The sequence below is a fragment of the Mobula hypostoma genome, chromosome 3 (assembly GCF_963921235.1).
Source record: "Mobula hypostoma chromosome 3, sMobHyp1.1, whole genome shotgun sequence".
NCBI lineage: Eukaryota > Metazoa > Chordata > Chondrichthyes > Myliobatiformes > Myliobatidae > Mobula > Mobula hypostoma.
The window spans coordinates 200,652,796-200,674,726 of NC_086099.1; the positions used below are offsets into that span (position 1 = coordinate 200,652,796).

The 21,931-nt window shown below is 41.5% G+C and overlaps 1 long non-coding RNA gene across 1 annotated transcript; it reads right to left on the reverse strand.

The window, feature by feature from the left end:
• Positions 1–334: 334 nt before the first annotated feature.
• LOC134343649 (uncharacterized) lies at positions 335–21,853 on the reverse strand. Its single transcript, XR_010017305.1, has 4 exons — positions 21,799–21,853; positions 21,472–21,559; positions 5,550–5,628; positions 335–398 (listed from the first exon to the last, which is right to left on the reverse strand). It is a non-coding gene; the product is annotated as an uncharacterized LOC134343649 (long non-coding RNA).
• Between the last annotated feature and the right edge of the window lie 78 nt (positions 21,854–21,931).

A 21,931-nucleotide genomic window follows, 5' to 3' on the forward strand; every position in this document is an offset into this window, starting at 1 on the left:
TTGCTGACATAGCTGGAGGAGATTTGAGCAATGACATCCTATCCAGAGAATTCCTGCAACAACCTCTCAGGGCTGAGCTACTTGGCTTCCAACAATTATAATCTTAAACTCTCCGACCCCTGAAGAGAAATAGCCTCAATGAACATCAATGAGCAGCATATGTGTGAGTAAGGGTGCCCAAGAGAAGTATTGGTGACTTTTCAATTTCTTTCTTGACGATTCCAAGCACATTGATGGAGCTGTTAATGGCTAGGGCAAATCATTATGCTTTTTTTTTCACAGTTAAGACATCCTTGGAATTTTTTCTTTATTTATAGGTAGATGTATTGATGTTGTAACTGTACTGGAACAGCATGGCTGGATGTGTGAAGATGAATGGCATTTGCAGATGCTGGAACCTGGAACAACAAAAAACATAACAATGGAACAGTTTTTAACTCAGCAGGTCAAGCAGCATCTGTGGAGGAAAAATGTTTAGGTCAACGTATTGGGACGAGACCGTCTAACAGTAGCGGGAAGGAAGAGGAAAGACTGATGATGCATCGAAGTATGAGTAAGGGTGCAACAGAGCTTGGAAGGTGATAGGTAGAGCAGATGGTGATGGGGTGAGGAAAGGTTGATGGATAGATGAGAGAGTGGACAATCCATGGGAAAGGTGAACAAGGGAGAAGAAATCTAGGGGGAGTATCCAATGGCTTTTTTGATCTTCTAGTTGTGTGTCATTTTAACTCTCCTTCCCATTCCCACACAGACCGGTCTGTCCTCATCCTTCTCCACTGACACAGAAAGGTCAATTGAAAATTAGTACAAAATCTCATATTTCCATTGAATACCATTCAACTCAATGGTACGAACATTAACTGTCACAACTACGGATCTGGCAGCACAGTAGATATGGCAAATGCACATGTCAGCTAATTACTATTTAATTGTGATAGTATTTAACTCCATACTTGTTGTCATAACATTTGTCGAGACTTGGACAGAGCACAGCAACGCTTTGCTGCCTGCTTTCATTCCGACTTGCCTGAGAAATTGGACTGTCGAGTCACTGACTCTGAAGACTAGCGGTATTTGTTTTATTCTTAGTTGTTCTTTTCAGCCGCAGAGTAGGCTTCGTTTTCCGTTTGAGAGTTTTAGTTAACGGCTGTGTTTGGTCTAGCATTTATTGTTTTCTTTCATTGCTAAGCTAGCTGGTTCTTTGTAGATCTGTTTAATTTGCTACATGAAAGTTCAATTTTCCCAGTCTGTACCATCACTTTCATCAAGAGGTTAAAAATACTCTCGATAGGGTATTTGCACACTCCAGCCAGGGATCAACTTTTGGAGCAGGCCTCTTCCAGAATTTACACTATGGACTTGATTGATGATTTGTTGAATTAATTGATAAGCTTGCTTGAAGTGCTCATTTGATAAGCAGACCTGAGTCACAGGACCACGAAGCTGGGAACCTGAGTACTTGTGACTTGAAAAGCTTAGAATGGATACCGGAGAAACCCAATGCAGATGACAGAAGCTCGGAATGTAGACTCGGGACTCTTGGAATGTAGAGTCCGGATGTGCGCTCGGAATAAAGGCACCACCTACTCAAGTCACCAATGTCAAAACGTCACTGTTCAAACTTCGCTGGGTCCATTACTTGGCAAGATCCTTCTGTCGTGATGGAGAAGAGAAACAACAGTTTATACATAGGAATTCCAATGGAACATTGTTGCCTCAACGAATCACTCTGACTAATGAATCTCATGGCCAAGGTCAGCTGCCCTCTCTCTGCTGGGTCCATCTTTGCGTGATTCGAGATCTGCTGTCACCCGGTGTGGATAAGGCCCAAGTGCGGAGCGAGAGACAATGAAGTGAGTCGATAGTTCAGACTTTAATGTGAATAGTGTTAAAGGGAAAAGAAAACGATAAATACTAGGCCAAACAGGGCCGTTAACTAAAACTCTCAAATGGAAAACGAAGCCTACTCTGCGGCTGAAAAGAACAACTAAGAATAAAACAAATGCTGCTAGTCTTCAGAGTCAGTTGACTTGACCGTACAATTTCTCAGGCAAGGTGGAACGAAAGCAGGTAGCAAAGCGTTGCTGTGTCCGAGTCTCGACAAACACCACGACGACAAGTATGGAGTTAAATACTATCACAATTAAATAGTAATTAGCTGACGTGCATATTCGCAAGCACAATTGCCGTATCTACTATGCTGCCGAATCTGTAGTTGTGACATTAACGTTCCTGGTTTCTGTGAAAATACACCCCAAGTGTTCTCTTAAATGATTTTTTCCTCACCTGTCCCATTATCTCACCCCTTCCCCTCCCATACATGGTCCTAAATGTCTATTATCCTTCCCCACCTCCACAAACAGATTCCACCTGTCACCTCCCAGCCCACGTCCCATCCCTCTTTTCTAGAATGCTTCCTAAACCAGGGCAGATTTATTGACTGAAAAGCACTTTCTGTCAGGCCCTATGGCATGCAATTTGTTCCATTTCAGCCTCTGGCACAAGCCTTCAAATCTCAACAGAGTTCAGGAGCTGGATAAGTACAAGGCCAATCTCAGTGCAGTCAACCGTTTACACTCATAGAATAACTTTGACCGGTGGTGAGGCTCCACTCGCTGATGGATAGTCAACCAACATTGTCAGTGTGATGATGGACAGTGGATGCATGCCAATATCCTTGGCATTAACATCAATTGTCAGCACGAACTAGAGGAGCAAATATATAGGAAAAGAAGGATAGGTTGGAGCGGAAATAAAAGGGTTGCAATATTAGGTGATTTTAGCTTCCCTAATATTGATCTGGACTGCCTTAGTCCTAACGACTTAAATAGGACAAAATTTGTTCAGTGTGTCCAGGAATGTTTTCTGAAGCACTAGTGGCATTAATGTCAAAGGGACTAGGAAATAAAGCTGTGCCAAATGGCTGATTTGTCAGTGAAAGAACAGTTTTAGATCAGTGACTATAGTTTCAGGACAGCTATGGGAAAAGATAAGACCGGTCCCCAAGTTGAAATCCTAAATTGAGAAATACTAATTTCAAAGCTCGTTTGAGATACCCTTTTGTAATTAAAGGGCCATCTGAGAAGTTTGGGCCAACCTGATAAACATGGATTTCTCTTTCCGATAACTTTTTATCCCCTCCCCCTTCCATCATTTTCTATTCCCTACTCTTGCCTCATACCTCTCCTCAATTGCCTATCACCTCCCCCGGTGTCCCTCCTCCTTCCCCTTCTCCATGGTCCACTCTCCTCTCCTATCAGTTTCGTCCTTCTCCAGCCCTTTTCTTTTTCCAGCAATCACGTTGCAGCTTCTTCATGCCCCGCCCCCACCCACGTGGCTTCACCTATCACCTTTTAGCCTGTCCTTCCTCCCCTCCCTCCACCTTTTAATTCTGGCATTTCCCCCCTTCCTTTCCAGTCTGGATGAAGGGTCTTGGCTCAAAATGTCAACTGTTTATTAATTTCCATAGATGCTGCCTCACCTGCTGAGTTCCTCCAGCATTTTGTGCGTGTTGCTTAAGATATATTTTCATTTAGAAATGGAAAGACTGATACAAAATAGTCAGCATGGATTTGGGTATTAGAAATCATCTCCCATGGATTTTCTGAAGAGTTTTCACCAAAGCGATTAATAAGAATAGAGGGGTAAACATTTTTTATTTGGGTCTTAGTAAGATCTTTGACAAATGTCTCATGAGGTAGGCTGTTACAGAGTTTAGAACACATGGGATCCAGGATGAGCTAGCAATATACCACAGATTCAAAATTATCTTGATAGCAGAAGACCGAGGGTTGTGGTGGAAACTTGTTTTTCAGATTGGAGGTCTGTAACAAGTGGTGTGTTGAGTATTTTATTATTTTTCACATATTACCGATTTGAATGAGAATATAGGTGCTATAATGAGTGAATTTGCAGATGGCACAAAAATTGATAGTTTGGTGGACAATGATGAAGGTTGTCTAAGATTATAAGGGAATCTAGATAAACTGGGAATGGAAGATCTAGTTTAACTCAGACAATTATGAAGTGATGCATATTAAGCCAGGGCGGGACACATACAGTGAATGCCAAGGTCCTGAGAGTTTTGTTAAACAGTCAGGTCTAGAGAGTACACATACATAATTCCATGAAAATAGGAAGACAAGGAAACTGGGTAGTTAAGAGGGTAGGGAGTGCATGCCTTCTTGAGTACAGAAATTGGAACATCACATCACAGGTATACAAATTGTTGGTTTGGCCACACCTAAGTGCTGCATGCAGTTCTACTCTCCTCACTATAGGAAGGATCTGATTAAACTAGACAGGGTGCAGAAAAGATTCACAAGGATATTGCTTCGATTGAAGGGTTTGAGGGGATTGAATAGGTTGGTTCTGTTTTCTCTGGAGCAAAGGGGCATGACAAGTTTCGTAATAAAAATATAGGTACTAAGTGGTGCATAGATGGGGTAGATAGCTAGTATCTACTTCCCATTGTAAGGGTGTCTCAAACCAGAAGGTCTCTGTGTGAAGTGAGGCGGAGAAGGTTTAAAACGGATCTGAGGAGTAAATTTCTCACACGGTCGATGGTGTTTGGACTGAGCTGCCAGAGGAGATGGTGGAGGCAGGAACAGTAACAACATTTGGGAGGTACCTGGACAGGTATTTGAATGAAGACAAAGAGGGTTAAGGAATTAATGGAGACAAGTGAAATGCATATAAATGGGCCTGATGGTTGGCCAAGACATAGTGGGCCGAAGGATCAGTTTCAATGCTGTTTGACTCTATAACTCTATAACCATCAGGACATGTGAACTATTGCCAATTATCCTACATTTAAATAGCTAAAAAGCACCCCAGCTATTAAAATGATTAAAATTAATATGGATAAATAATAACAGTATAATGACATACCTTTTCGGCAGGGGGGGGCGCGGGAGGAGCAAATATAATTTCTATTCATTTGATTTAGGGATTGATGAGCTTGGGCCAGGTTTAACTTGGCACTGGCTCAGGAGCAGATTTCCCAGACTGGAAGCTGGGAAGTTTGAGGAAGATCACACTGCTCATTGGATTTCATGAGACATGTACAGGATAATGCAGAAACTGAACAGGTACAGTTGCCAACTTAGACCAATGCACTCATTGGCAACCCGCACTTCAGCAGCGACAGCCCGGTCGCTCTAACATTACTGATAGCACTGGGGTGGAAAATCAGCTCTCATAGAATTACACACTGTAGAAACCTATACATGCCAATAAATGCACCTCCTGAACTAATCCTATTTTGTCTGCTTTTGGTCCACAGCCCTCTACACCTTTCCTAATAGAAAATTTGCTTTCTAACCTTCTATACGATTCAAGATTCAACTTTATTTATCACATGCACATCAAAACATACAATGAAATGTGTCATTTGCATTAACAACCAAGACACCTGAAGGTGGGCTGGGGGCAGCCCGCGAGCATCAGCACACTTGTGATCCACAAAGTGATTTGTACCTCAAACAAGATGGCTTGTTTCACTCTGCTGCCATGTGCACATAAAACCAGTTTTTAGTAGACATACTTACATTCAAGTGCTGGGAAGACAATCTACGATTGGCATTACGATCACAGACAAGGCTTTGCACTGTCCAATCTAAGATCTACCTGAAAAATAAAACATACCTGCGTTGAGTCGGCAGTAAGAAAGGCAAATGTAACATTATCCCTAAATTTGTGAGGACTAGAATATAAAAGCAAGGTTGTAATGCTGAGACTTCATAAGTGTGAACATATTTGGAGTATTGTGAGTAGTTTTGGGCTCCTTATCCCAGTAAAGGATGTGGTGGCATTGGAGAAGATCCAGAGGAGGTTTACAATAATGATCCCGGGAATGAAATTATGAGGAACACTTGATGGTACTGGTCTAGTGCCCTCCGGAGTTTAGAAGAACGAGGGGGGGATCTCATTGAAACCTACTGAATATTGAAAGGCCTTGATAGAGTGGGCATGGAGAGGATGTTTCAAATAGTGGGAGAATCTAAGACCAGAGGGTATAGCCTCAGAATAGAAAGGTGTCCTTTTAGAACAGAAATGAGGAAGAATTTCTTTAGTCAGACTGTGGAAATCATTGCCACAGACAGCGGCAGAGGCCTAGTCATTGGGTATATTCAAAGCGGAGTTGTCAGGTCCTTGATTAGTAAGGGTGTCAAAAGTTATGGATGCAATATACTTTGGAAAATTGTGAAGTTATCCACATTAGTGCATATAGTGCAGAGTATTTTTAAATGGCGAGAGACAAATTACTGCTAATTTTCAAAGGTACCTAGGTTATGCTTGTACACAGGTCACTGAAAGCCAATATATGAGTACAGCAGAGTGAACAGGATAGCAAATTGTATGTTGGCTTTTAGCCATCCCATGGAATTTAAGTATAAACATATAAAAGTAAAAATACATTGCTGCAGTTACATTGGTCTTTGTTGAGAATGTACCAGAAGTATTGTACACAACTCTGTTCCCAACAAAAAAGAAAATATTTCTTATAGAAAGAGTACAGCAGAGATTCATTGGTTTATGAGGTGGTTATATGAGGAGAATTGAGTACTTTAAATCTGTATTCTCTAGAGTTCAGAAGAATGAAGAGCCATCTCATTGATACGTACTATATGGTCAAAGGGTGGATGGATCTTTTGCCTGAATGAGGAGTCTGGAATCCGCAGGCTTATCTGAAGATAAGAATAAGGATGGCTATTTAGGATTAATATGATCAAACATTCCATAGCTCAGAAAGTGGTTAACTTCTGAGATTTTCTACCTTGGATGCATACAAAATCTAAGTCAGTGAGTTCATTCTAACTGGAGACTGAAAGTGAGCCAGATTCTGAACCAGCAGGACAGCAGATTGTGGAAACCTCACTACACTTTTAGATTTTGTGCTTTGCATAACCTTTATAAAATGACGAGAGAGTACTTTACCAGTGGAAAATTCAAACATACTGTTTAAAAAAAAATCTGAAAATGAAATTAATATATGTGAAACAGCGCCATCTTGAGGATCCTCAAACATACAGTGTGCATAATGATATTTATGTTATCAGCTAGTTGTCAATCAGTTATTAATATTTATACATTTTTTTTCTCCAGTTTAATTATCTTTTAATGTCTACTTGACAAGCTCTTATGGAAGACCAATTTGTATCAATATAATATGAATTCAATGGAAGAGCACTACAGTCAGAATGAGAACCAAGATCAGTTTTTGTTTTGTTGTTTAGTGGCAGCAATAGTGCAAGACATAAAACTGTACTAGGAGTTACACTAAAATAAATAGTGCGAAAGAAGAATAGTGAGGCTGTGTTCATGAGTTTATGGACTCTCCAGAAATCTGATGGAGGAAGAGGAGGAGCAGGAGCTGTTCCTAAAATGTTGAGTGTGGGTCTTTAGGCTTGAGTACCTCCTCTCTGATGGTAGTACTGATAAGGGGGCATGTACTGGTTGGTGAGGGCCTTCAATAATGGATGCTGCTTTTTAGAAGCACCACCTTTCGAAGATGTCCTCAATGGTGGGGAGCATTATGCTCATGATGGAGCTGGCTGTGTGTCTCCCTGGTGCATCTGCAGAAATTTTCCAGATCGTTGGTGATAAACCAGACTTTCTAAAATGCTCCTAATTTGGTTGAGCCTCTGACATGCCTTCTTCATGATGGCATCAATATGTTGGGCTCTGGATAGATCCTATGAGATGTTGATGGCTGGGTGAAGATGACAAGGAACATCCCCAAAATATCAAGACAATGTTAAAAAGATTAGAAGATTATGGGCTCAGTGCACAGCACCACAAGTGTGAATTCTTTAAATCAAACATCACTTATTGTGGTAACACCATTGATGCACAAGTTCTCACAAGTGTGCTGAGAAAACCCGAGCAGTGGTGGATGCTCCGAGGCCAAAGAGCATGTCACAGTTGTGGTACTTTTTAGGATTGTCAATGATTGTAACTGGTTCCTGTCAAACCAGTTCTGAGCTCTACCCCTCGATCTGATTACTGCGGATTGGGGAGAAATGGCAATTGTCAAAGCAGTGTGAGGTGGCTTTCCAAAAGGCAAAGGATGTGGTGATGTCAGACACTGTACTCACACATTACGATCCAAATCGTCCAGTGAAGTTTGCCTGTGATGCCTTGCCTTATGGTATAGGTGCAGTCATGTCATATTTATGAGCGATGGAAGTGAATAGCCTTGCCTTTGCATTATGTTCCTTTAGCACTGCAGAGAAAAATGATGCACAGTTTGCCAGAGAGGCCTTGAATCTGTTTTGGGGTGTAAAATGTTTCAACCGGTACTTGTATGGGACAGAGTTTGCCCTCATTACTGATCATCAACCACTGGTGTCCATTTTCAATCCACAGCAAGGTGGTTCCCTAACAGCAGCGGCAGGAATGCAGAGTTAAGCTACATTACTTGAAGGACACATTTACGAATTTGATTTCAAGAGGACAACTAATCATGGAAATGCTTACAGTACAGATAGTCCTGTTTACCCTTGGAAAAGCAAATACCTGAAAAATTTACAAAAGAGGACACTCTTTTTGACATATTCTCCCTATTGCATATCAGAAGTCTCCCTGTTATGGTGGAGATGATTCAAAGGTGTCTGGGATAGATCAGTAGATTGTCATGCACTGTTCAGGATGCCAAGATGTCCAGAGGATGCCAAAAGTAGTCTCTCTCCTACTCCCCCCCAGCACCCCCCCAGGTATGGCCTACAGCGCACTGGCAGAGGATTCATGTGGATTTTGTTAGGGCGTTCACGGGCATAAATTTGTTGGTAGCAGTGGATGCAGCTACAAGGTGGCCAGAAGTGTTCCCAATAGCCTCCACTGCAGCCTCACACACAGTTGATGACTTTGAGAAGCCTCTTCTCAAGGACTGGTGTTCCAGAACACTTAATCAGCGATAGTCGACCAGTCATTCCAGAAAACACATCTGAACCTTACCACCCAGCTACAAATGGCTTGGCAGAAAAGTTTGCCCGAAGTATTAAGAATGCACTGCGAGCAATGTCAGCAGAACACACACACTAACACTGAACCAGAAGCTCACCAAGTTCCTGCTTGCATGTCACAAAGCAGCACACTCCACAACCTGGTCCTGGGTCATCCACTGCACTCACGCTTGGATCTCCTCAAACCCAATCTCAGGAGTATGCAGGACAAACAGCTGAGGCAAATTGAGGGCTCCTCAAACAAGGGCCTTCAGTGTTTCACTCCCGAGCAAGCAGTCCTGACGAGGGACTACAGAGGCGATCAAAAATGGGTTGTTGGCAAGATTAAGGACGGAACTGGATCAATCTTCTGCACAGTGGAGATTGTGTCTGATATCATCTTGGTGATGGTGCATGGAACTGTTGAGGAGAACAGAGTTAATTGTTAGAGAAGAAAGGTGTCCAGAGCTGTCAGAACCACTTCCTGCTGTCCCAGAGTCAACTCCTACAGCCAGCACGGAGGAGGCCCCAGAACCTGAGATTGTTTCACAGCCACAAGTCTCACCTGCCAAGGAGAATGACCCCCCCACACCTTTTCAGGCAGGATGTTATGCCACAAGAATAAGAAATCCTCCACAGTGATTAAATACTTAGGCTTGAATGGGACAATTTAAAATTTACTATCCTATGGATGGTCGTAGTTGTATTATTTACAGGGGTGTGTGTGTGTGTGTAAGCTGAGATGCATTCTATATTGAGTTGGAGTTTATAGCTAAGTAGGGAGGAGTATTGTATAATATATTTCAGTAATATTTGAGAAATAATAGAAATATATAGTTTGATTAAGCATTCCTTGTTGCTTACATAACTCATTACATGATGTATGCATGAAGTACATGAATGGCGTACGTCGTCATGCTGCCACATCACGTGTGAGTACCTCAGCAGAAATCAAACCAAGAGTCCATATTTACTCTGGTCTTTGCATGTTTTTTCTTCTGATGAATTTAAGGAGTTCCAAAACATTACAAGGATCACAGAAGAGAACTCTCTTGGTGAGTAGAACAGCTGGCATGTAATCATTAGTTATCCTAGGTCAGCAGAACAAGTGTGTGACAAGACCCCTGTCCACGCATCACAAAGAGTTCATCATGAAACACTGACTCCCAGCTTTTGCCTTCTCCAAATCAGCAGTCCAGTCCATTCTGTGTATCGAGAAGCCCTGGGGTCCGGCGGATCCGGCATGCATTGAGTGAGCCACGTCTCTGTGAAGCACAGGATATAGCAATTCCTTATTTCCTTCCAATTTTATAATCTTGCCCCAAGGTCCTCAATCTTGTTCTCTAGTGACTGCACATTTGCTAACAAGATGATGGGTAGAGAAAATGTCATTCCTCAACGATTCAGTTGGGCTTGGAGTCCTTCTCTCCTCTCTCTCTTCCAGCCATGGTGATGTACTTTGCTTAAAGGTGACATATCTGCATGCTTGAGAGTTAAGTTTGCTGAGTCCTTCAGAAGATCGCAAAATTGCTGGTTCATTGAGACAGTTCAAAAGTACAATGCTTACTGGGAAATTACAGGCTGCAGACCGCAGACTGCAGTGTGAGTAATTCTGAAGACGTATATTTGGAAGTTTTGCAAGCAGCTCGCAACACGTCGCCATGGTTCTCCAGCGCTATCTTGATCTTGATGTAGTTAAAAAAAGAGTTTCATCAAAAAAAGAATGTGTTCCCTTGGGAACAAAAGGTGTAATATATTTTTGGATTCTGGGGACATGGATGATGTCCTAAGTAAATGTAGAGAGCATTAGAATTTTAAAGTATGAACAAAGGCCCTTTTGCATAACTGGTCCGAGACACCTAGCCATTCTCATTTGTCTCTATTTGGATCCTATTTCTCTAAGCCCCTTGTGTCATGAACCTGTCCAACTGTCTTTTAAAAGCTATTTTTGTCCCCACCTCAACCACTTCTCCTGGCAGATCATTCCATGTGTATATATTATTTCCATTTTTTGCACGATTTTTAATCTATTCCGTATACGTATACTGTAATAGATTTGCTTATTTATTATTATCATTTTTTTCTTTTTCTTCTATATGATGTATTGCATTGAACTTCTGCTGCTAAGCTAACAAATCTCACGACACATGTTCTGATTCTAAAGGTTCAGTAACCAGGTTCTCAGATTTAAGGTAAATGGTAAACAAGACAGGGATGAGGTGATAAGAAATTTTATACAGAAAACCATTGTAAACTGGAATTTATTGTCAGAAAAAATGGTGGAAAAAGATTAGTTGTAATATTAAGAAAAATATTTGCTATAGAGCATATTTCAGAAGTCATTCTGATTGGAAAGCTTTAACAAAAGCCCTTCAAAAGTTGGTAAGCAGCATGACTTTCTTCTAAAAAGCAACAGAAGGAAACTCAAAAACCACCAAGGAGAGAAAAAAAATTGAAATATGAAGATAAGTTAGCCAATACTATAAAAGAGGATACCGTTTTTTTCCAGATATATAAAAGGTAAAAGAGAGGCGAGAGTGGATATCGGACAACTGGAAAATGTCATTGGAGAGGGGGTACTGGGGACCAAAAAAATGGAAGATGAACTTAATAAATATTTTGCATCAGTCTTCACAGTCGAAGACACTGCAATATGCCAGAAATTCAAGTGTGTTGGAGAGCAGAAGTGAGTGTAGTTGCTATTTCTGAAGAGAAGTTTTTGGGAAGCAGAAATATCTGAAATAATTAAGTCACATGGACCCAGTGGACTACACCCCATGGTTCAGAAAGAGATAGCTGAAGAGATTGTGGAGGCATTAGTAGTAATCTTTCAAGAATTCTGGAAAGGTTCTGGTGGACTAGAAAATTGCAAATGAGACTCCACTCTTTAAGAAGGGAGTAAAGTAAAAGAAAGGAAATTATAGACAAGTTAGCCTGAATTCAGTGGCTGGGAAGATGTTGGAATCGATTATGAAGGATAAGCTTTTGTGGTACCTTGAGACATATAATAAAATGGGTCAAGGGGTGGATGGAGTGTCAGGGAGGGGTGGCACCTCTGGTGGGGGAACATGTTGCGTCCTTTTCAGGCAGTTTGTCCACCTTTGATCCCCATCTGAACTCAGCTCTCACCTGTTGCTTCCCGTAGCTGTTTGCACGCAACAGCGGTCACACACCGGGCAACAGCTTCGACAAGCTGGCTAAACCAGGTGAGGGTAGCCGACGGGTCTCAAACCCTTGGTGGGATAGGGAGTTGTCTATTCCAGCATCTGAAGACAGACTCCGGCGGATTGAGCTGACGAGACCAATGGAACGTCCAACGGTCAAGAAGGCGGTCTCTGCAAGCGTCGTGGAACGCGTAGAGCACAACAAGGCACAGAAGATGTCCTGGTCATCCACTGCGCCTAGTCCCATCTCCAGCTGACTCGACTCTTGTCTTGCCACTGGATACAGATGGGAAATGGGAAGAGAGAGTGAGGCTGACACTGTGCAACTCTCCCTCACTTAAATCCAAATCATGCACTAGTCTCGGCACCATAAAGGCCAGCTGGTGGCGCAGTGATATCAGCACCGGACTCCGGAATGAGGGTTCCCGAGTTCGAATCCAGTTGAGCTGCTCCTGGGCATGCTTTCCATCTGTGCCAGGTTGAGTGTCGAGCTAGCAACTCGACCTTGTAAAAAGTGCTAATGGTGTCAAGGTCTTCATCGATGATGATGGACGAACCTTAAAATAGGTGAAAGTCAGAATGGTTTCCTTAATTAAAAATCTTGCCTGACTAATTTATTGGAATTCTTTGAGGAAAAACAGGCAGGGAAAATAGGCAGTGGTCTGTCAGGACAGATAAGAGAGATCATCTGGTGAGGTTTTATGGAGAGAACTGCGGAAGAAGAAAGGTATGAGCATATTAATGGAATTATATTATAGACCACCCAACAGTCCATGTGACTTAGAGGAGCAAGTTTGCACAGAGGTCACAGACTGGTGCAAGAAAGATAAGGTTGTGACAGTAGGTGATTTTAACTTTCCACATATTGATTGGGACTCCCATACTGTAAAAGTGCTGGATTGGAAAGAGTCTGCCAAATATGTTCAGGAAAGTTTCCTTCATCAGTACATAGAAGTCCCAACTAGAGAATATGATACTGGTTCTCCCATAAGGGAATGAGAAAGGGCAGGTGACAGAATTTTGTGTAGGGGAACGCTTTGCCATTAGTTTCAAGATAATTATGGAAGCAGACGGTTCTGAACCTTAGGTTGAGATTCTAAATTAGAGAAAGGCCAATTTTGATGTTATCGGAGAGGGTCTGGCAAGTGTGGACTGGGACAGGTTGTCTTTTGGCAAAGGTGTACTTGGTAACTGGGAGGCCCTCAAAAGTGAAATTTTGAGAGTACAGGGTTTGTATGTTCCTGTCAGAATAAAAGGCAAGGATACCAGGTTTAGGGAATCTTGGTTTTCAGGACATATTGAAGCCCTGGTTAAGAAAAAGAAGGAGGTCCATGACAGGTATAAGGAAATAAGAAGGAAATAAGGAAGGCTAAAAGAAGGCACGAAGTTGCTAACAGACAAGGTGAAGGGAAATCCTAAGGGCTTCTACAGATATATTAAGAGCAAAAGGACAGCAAGGGACAAAAATGGTCCTCTGGAAGATCAGATCTATGTGTGGAGCGAAAAATGATGGGGAGATCTTAAAAGTATATTTTGCATCTGTATTTACTTGGGAGACAGACTATAGCTATGAGTCAATGCAGCAATGAGGTCATGCAGCCCTACACAGATTACAGAGGAGGAAGTGTTCGCTGTTTTGAGGCAAATTTGGGTGGATAAATCCCCAGGGCCTCACAATGTGTTCCCTTGGGCCCCGTGGGAGGCTAGTGCAGAAATTGCAGAGCCCAGCAGAGATATTTAAAACATCCTTAGCCACAAGTGCGGTGCCAGAGGATTGGAGGATAGCTAATATTGTTCTGTTGTTTAAAAAAAGCTCTAAGAATAAACTAGGAAATTATAGGCCGTTGAGCCTGACATCAGTAGAGGGAATGTTACTTGAAGTTATTCTATGGGACCAAATATGTAAGTATTTGGATAAACAGGGACGGATTAAGGATAGTCAATATATCTTTGTGTGTGCTAATTCATGTCTAACCAATCTTATCGAAATATAAATTACCAGGAAAGTTGATGAAAGCAAGGTAATGGCTGGCATTTACATGGACTTTAGTAAAGCATTTGACAAATTCCTGCGTGGGAGGTTGGTCAAGAAGGTTCAGTCACTTGGCGTTCAAGATGAGGTAGTAAATTGGATTAGACATTGACTTTGAGGGAGGAGCCAGAAAGTGGTTGTAGGTAGTTCCTTTCTGACTGGAAGCTTGTGACTTGTGATGTGCCACAGGGATTGGTGCTAGGTCTATTGTTGTTTGTCATCTACATGAACAATCTGGATATTAATGTGGTAAACTGGATGACACCACGATTGGGTGTGCAATGGACAGTGAGGAAGACTATCAATGCTTAAAAACATGGGTTAAAAGTGGCAGATGGAATTTAACGCAGACAAGTATGAGGTGTTGCACTTGAGGAGGACCACCCAGAGTTGGCCTTACACCAGAGTGGTAGGGCACTGAGGAGTGTGGTGGAACAGAGAGATCCATCATTCCTTGAAAGCGGCATAACTAGTAGATAGGGTCGTAAAGAAAGTTTTGGGCCACATTGACCTTCATAAGTCAATGTACTGAGTACAGGAGTTGGGATGTTTTGCTGAAATTGTATACAATGTTGGTGAGGCCTAATTTGGAGTATTGTGTGCAGTTTTGATCACATGCCTACAGGAAAGATGTAAATAAGGTTGAAAGAGTGCAGAGAAAATTTACAAAGATGTTGCTAGGACTTAAGGACCTTAGTTATAGGGAAAGATTAAATAGGTGAGGACTTTATTCTCTGGAATGCAGGAGATTGAGGGGAGATTTGATGGAGGTATACAGATTAATGAAGGGTATAGATTGCATAAATGCAGGCAGACTTCTTCCACTGAGATTGGATGACTACAACTAGAGGTCATGGGTTAAGGGTGAAAGAAGGAGTGCTTAAGGGGAACATGTGGGGGAACTTCTTTGCTCAGCGAGTGGTGAGAGCGCAGAACAAGCGGCTCCTGCAAGTAGTAGATGTGGGGCTGAGATACTGGAATGGGTAGATGGATCGGAGAGATGTGGAGGGCTATGGCCCGTGTGCAGGTCGATGTGATTAGGTAGATTAAAGGTTCAGCACAGACTATATGGGCCAAAGGGCCTGTTTCTGTGTTATAAGGTTCAATGACTCAATGACTTTGGGATAGGCAAAAGAGAATCAGTGGATGTTGTTTACTTGGAATTTCAGAGGACATTTGAGGTTGCAAAACAAAATAAGAGGAATGTAGTATACAAAGTTACTAGCATGGCTCGAGGATTGGCTAAATGGCAGGAGGGGGCCTTCACTGGTTGGCTGCCAGTGACTAATGGTGCTCTGCAGGGGCGCGCATTGGGACTGCTTCTTCTCATGACATATGTCAATGATTTGGATGATGATATTGTCGGCTTTATGGCCAAGTTTGCAGATGATACAACGAGAGGTGGAGAGGCAAGTAGTGTTGAGGAAGCAGGGGGGCTGCAAAAGGACTTAGATAGATTAGGAGTATGGGCAAAGAAGTGGCAGATGGGATATAGTGTTGAGAAGTGTCTGGTCATGCGTTTTGATAGAAGGAATGAAGGCATAGACTATTTTATTAACGGGGGGAAAAATGTCAAAAATCAGAAGTGCAAAGGACTTTGGATTCCCTGTGCAGGATTTCCTAAAGATCAACTTGTAAGCGGAGTTGGTGGTGGGAGTCCTAAGGCATATTCACCAACAAGGTGCTGGGTAGAGGAGGTCACATCGCTTTGTGTTTCAGCCTGGCTTTGAATCCCCCTCTCCTGCCATGCTTTTGTCTATGGCAATGAACCTTACAGGCACCGCACCTGACTGGTCTGGGTTACTTAGTCCATCGTGAGATCCAAAAATCATTGATGTGGTTCAGATGTTCATTGTTAAGAGGAAGTTTACATGCTGCAGATTGTAGCAGAAGTACGTTAAAAGAAGTGTATTTAAGAGGAAGTTTGGAACAATATTCTGCAGCCCACTGGAAGTCACCAGCGATTGCCAGCACTGTCTTGTAGAATTCAACTTGCAAGTTATTCTGTACCTGATTGGCAGCAGGTTTACAGCAGATGTAATATCTTTGGCTCTTCACTCAACCCTGAATCTCTGGACAGCAAAGGTGCAAACATTAGGATGTTCTTTAACGATTAGAGCTCAGCATTTAATACCATCATCCCCTCAAAACTAATCAACAAGCTCCAAGACCTAGGCCTCAATACCTCCTTGTGCAAGTGGTCATGGATTTCCTCACTTGTACACCCCAATCAGTCATCTGGGACAGTAACTATTCAAGAAAAGGGTCTTGAATAAAAGGGGATAACCACACTCACTTACCCATCCATTGAGATGTTCCCACAACCAATGATCTCACTTTAAGAACTCTTTATCTTGTTATTTCATGTTCTTGTTATTTATTGCAATTTATTTATATTTACATTTGCACGGTTTGTTGTCTTCTGCGGTCTGGTTGATCTTTCATTGATCCTGTTATAGTTACTATTCTGTAGTTTTGATGAGTATGCCAGAAGGAAAATAAATCTCAGGGTTGTATGTGGTGACATGTATATACTTTGATAATAAAATTTACTTTGAACTTTGAACTTTGCCTTTGTCATCCTTACCAAATTCCAATGTTAGTTTTATATTTTCATTTATTGATACTCTGCAGAATAGGATCATCTGGCCTAACAGGCAGCACCAGTAATCCATCTATTTAATACAAGCTTTATTGCTTTATGATAAATTAACCTACTAACCGGTATGTCTTTGGACTGTGGGAGGAAACTGGAGAACCTGGAGGTGCTCACAGGAAGGAACATGCAAACTTCTTATAGATGGTGTCAGAACTGAACTGCGAACTCCGATGTCGTGAGCTGCAGGAGCATCATGCTAACTGCAAAGCTATCATGGCGAATGTTAGCATTCATTTGGAGAAGACTAGAATATAAAAGCAAGGATGTTCAAAGTTCAAAGTAGATTTATTATCAAAGTACATATACATTAAACAACCTTGAGATTTGTTTCCTTACAGGCAGCCACGAAATAAGAAATCCAAAAGAAGAAACTCAAACGAACCAATTAAAAAACTTGGCGAACACCCAATGTGTGGGGAGCGAGGGGGGGGAGGGAGGGAGAGGGGGAGGGAGGGAGAGGGAGAGAGATGTTTGAAGGCTCTGTGCCTGTACTCACTGGAGATCAGATGATGGAGAGGGGATCTCTTTGAAACCTATTGAATATAGAAAGACTAAGATAGAGTGGATGTGGAGTGAGTGCGAGGGTTAAAAAGAACCCGACAGGGAGTTATATATACGCCTCTGAACAGTAGCCAGGATGTGGGCTACAAATTGCAACAGGAGATAAAAAATACATGCCAAAAGAGCAGTGTTACGATAATCATGGGGGATTTAATTATGCAAGTAAATTGGGAAAATCAGGTGGACGCCAGATTCCAAGAGAGAGAATTTGTAGAATGTCTAAGAGATGGGCTTTTGAACAGCTTGTGGTTGAGTCTACTAGGGGAAAGGCTATTCTGGATTGAGTGTTGTGTAACTAACTGGATTTGATTAGGGAGCATAAGGTAAAGGAACTCATAGGAGACCCTGATCATAATAAGGTAGACTTCACCTTGCCATTTGAGAGGGAGAAGATAGTCAGATGTGTCAATATTACAGTGGAGTAAAGGGAATTGTAGAGGTATTGGAGAACAGTGTGAGCTGGTGAGCGTTGATTGGAAGGGGGCACTTGGGGAAGAGGAGGAGCAGTTCCTGGGAGAAATTCAGAAGGCACAGGATAGGTACATCATAAAGAAGAAGAAGTATTCCAAAGGCAGGAGGACACAACTGTAGCTGACGAAGTAAGTCAAGAACAACATAAAAGCAAGAAAGAGAGCATATAATGGAGCAAAGATTAATGGGAAGCTTTCAAAAACCAATAGAAAGCAACTAAAAATGTCGTAACGAGAGAAGAGATGAAGGGAAGGTAAGTTAGCCAATAATATCAAAGAGAATACCCAGAGATTGTTCAGATATCTAAAGAGTAAAAGAGTGATAAGAGTAAATATTGAACTACTGGAAAATGATGCTGGAGCGGTAGTAATGTGGGACAAACTAAATAAGTACTTTGCATCTGTCTTCACTGTAGAAGATACCATCAGAATGCCAAATATTCGCGAGCGTCAGGCGGCAGAGGTGAGTGCAATTGCTATTACTAAGGAGAAGGTGCTAGGGATGCTGAAGGTTCTGGAGGTAGATAAGTCAACTGGACCAGATGGACTACATCCCATGGTTCTGAAAGATATGGTTGAAGAGATTAGACTATTAGACATAGACATCAAGCGTAAGGCATTAGTAATGATCTTTTGAGAATCATTAGATTCTGGCATTGTTCTGGAGGACTAGAAAATGAAAATGTCATTTTTTTCTTCAAGAAAGAAAGGAGGCAGAAGAAGTGAAACTATTGGCCAGCTAGCCTGATCTCAGTGGTTGGAAAAATGTTGAAATTGATTGTTAAGGATGAGGTCTCAGGACACTTTGGAGGCACATGATAAAATAGGCCAATGCCAACATGGTTTCCTTAATGGAAAATCTTGCCTGATAGATCTGTTGGAATTTTTTGAAGAAATAACAAGCAGTATAGACAGTGGATGCTGTGTATCTGGATTTTCAGAAGGCTTTTGACAAGGTGCTGCACATGAGGCTGCTTAACAAGATAATTTATTAATGGAAAGATGGATAGAGGATTTGCTGATTTGCAGGAGGCAAAGAGAGAGAATAAGGTGAGCCTTTTCTGATTGGCTGCTGATGACTAGGGGTGGTCTACAGATGTCAGTGTTGGGACCATTTGTTTTTACATTATATGTCAATGATTTGGATGATAGAATTGTTGGCTTTGTGGCTAAGTTTGTGGATAATATTAATTTAGGTGGATGAGCACGTATTATTGAGGAAGCAGACAGGCTCAGACAGACCAGGGGAATGGGCAAAGAGATGGCAAATGGAATATAGTGTCAGGAAGTGTATGGTCATGTACTTTGGTAGAAGGTCTAAAAGCATAGACTATTTGCTAAATGACAGAAGATTCAAATCTGGGGTGCAACGGGACCTGGGAGTCTACAGTCAGGATTTCCTAAAGGTTCACTTGCAGGTTGAATCTGCGGTGATGAAGGCAAATGCTATATTAGTATTAATTTTGAGAGGATGAGAATATAAAGGGAGGTAGTGCTAAGGCTTTATAAGGCACTGTTGAGGCCTCACTTGGAATATTGTGAACAGTTTTCAGCCCCTTATCTCAGAAAGGATGTGCTGACATTGGAGAGAGTTCAGCGAAGGTTCATGAGAATGATTCCGGGAATGAAAGGGTTATTGTATAAGGATTGTTTGATGGCTTTGGGCTTGTACTTGCTGGAATTTAGAAGAATGAAGCAGATTTTCATCGAAACTTATGGAATGTTGAAAAGCCTAGGTAGAGTAGATATGGAGAGGATGTTTCTTATAATGGGAGGGACTAGATCTAGAGTGTACAGCTTCAGAATAGAGGAATGTGCCTTTAGAAAAGAGATTAGGAGGAATTTCTTCAACCAGAGGGTGATGAAGCTGTGGAGTTCATTGCCCCCGATGGCTGTGTTGCCCAAGTTACTCGTTATATTTAAAGTGGAGTTTGATAGGTTCTTTATTAGTAAAGGGTGTCAAAGTTTACTGGTAGAAGGCAGGATAATGGATTGAGAGGGATAAAAAATCAGCCATGATGGAATGGTGGTGTGGACTTGATGAGCTGAATGACCTAATTGTACTCGTATGTCTTATGTCTAATATCTATGTCTTATAGTCTAGGTTATAGGATTCTCTTATTCTATGAATTGAGTTAAAATAAAAAAAGTCTCACAGCTCACTGAGATGGATAAATCCATGGCTAGTGCTGTTGTTCTGAGGTTCAGAGCCTTACTTCGAGAGCTGCATTTAACTCAGCCGGTAAATATTTACTTTTAGCAAAAATCAATGTTCAGTAGATTTCTTTCCCATTAACAACTCACTCACTAAATCCAGAAACAGAACTTGATCTATCTTTGCAACTGCTTTATATCTTTGAAGCTGATCTGTTTTTTATATTATCATAAAAACAACAATATAATTAGACAATTATAATTAGCAATCAAAATCATAATTTCAGAAACAATTTTGTAAGCAGTGCAGTTAGATTGGCATCATAATGTTTAATTCCTTTTGGCTCCAAATTCATCCTAAATAAAATTTAAGTAATTTTTGTGGGTAATGAGCAGAGTTTGTTTATCCATTTGACATTAATCAGATGAACTTATTTGGAACATCCTCTTAATCCTTGCTATTGTTAGCCTAACATTATCTTTTTAGTGCAGTAATTGAGCCTGCACATCTGTATTAATTGGGAATGCTTGAATGTTAAGAATGGATTATTCATTTTTGACCTACCATGATTTTCTTAAACATTAAGTGTATCTCCAATGAGGTGGAGAGGTTCAGTAATTTTGAATTCCTTGGTATTGTCATTTCCGAGGGTCTGTCCTGGGACCAGCATGGAACAGCTATTACAATGAAGGCACCTCTACTTTCTTAGAAGTTTGTACAGATTTGGTATGTCGTCTAAAACTTTGATAAACTTCTATAGTGAATTAAATAACAGACCAAGATATTGGAGCAACTGTGTTAGCATGAATTTAAAACTCGCTTACACAAAGAAAATACAGAGCTGGAATAAATGGGTATATTTCAGGCTGGACAGATATACCTGTGGAGTCTCCAAGGGATCTGTCCTTGAGCCTCAGTTGTTTACTGTTTATATTGATGACTTGCAAGAGGGAACAAAAAGAAAAGTTTCCAAGTCTGCCCAACGACACTGAAATAGGTGGAAGAACATGTTGTGATGGACCGAGACCCTTCTTCAAGACTGGGAATGAAGATGCCAGAACAAAAAGGTGGGAGGATTCTTATTCTGGCGTCCTTCCCCTTCCTTCTCAGTCGTGAAGAAGGGTCATGGGCTGAAACACCGACTGTTTATTTGTTTCCACAGATGCTGCCTGACCTGCTGAGTTCCTCCAGCGTTTTGTGTGTGTGTATATATGCTGTGACCTTATTGAATGACAGACATATTAGTATTGGTTTATCATTGTTGCATGTACCAGATACACGAGATACGTAACTCATTAATGACCTGAGTTCAAGTCTTGCTGCACACGTGACCGCGTGGGTTTCTTCCCACGTCCCAAAAATGTACACGTTCGAAGGTGAATTGATCACATGGGTGTAATTGGATGCTGTGGGCCAGAAGGGCCTGTTACCATGTTGTATCTCTAAATCACTAATATAAATAGGGTGAAAAACACGTTTACTTACACATCACAAACAAGAGAAAATCTGCAGATGCTGGAAATCCGAGCAACACACACAAAATGCTGGAGGAGCACAGCAGGCCAGGCAGTATCTATGGAAAAAAGTAGAGTTGATGTTTCAGGCCAAAACCCTTCGGTAGGACTGGGGTTTATTTACGCATCATTCGGATAGCTCATGCAATACTTTTACAGGGTAGTAAAAAGACAAAAACAGACTGCAGAATATAGTGTTGCAATTACAGAAAAAGTTCAATACAAGTAGACAACAGAAAGTGCAAGGACAATGAAGAGGTAGGCTGCTGAGATCAAGAACTGACAGATGCCATATTACCTACTCTTGTTCCGATTTCCTTTCTTGTTCATTAGGAGTGAACGGTTGGATGTAGACTAGAATTAAGCATGATCTTTGAACTTTTAGGGCAAAGCTTGCTTTTCTCATTCGCAGCTGCAGTGCCCTTCATCTG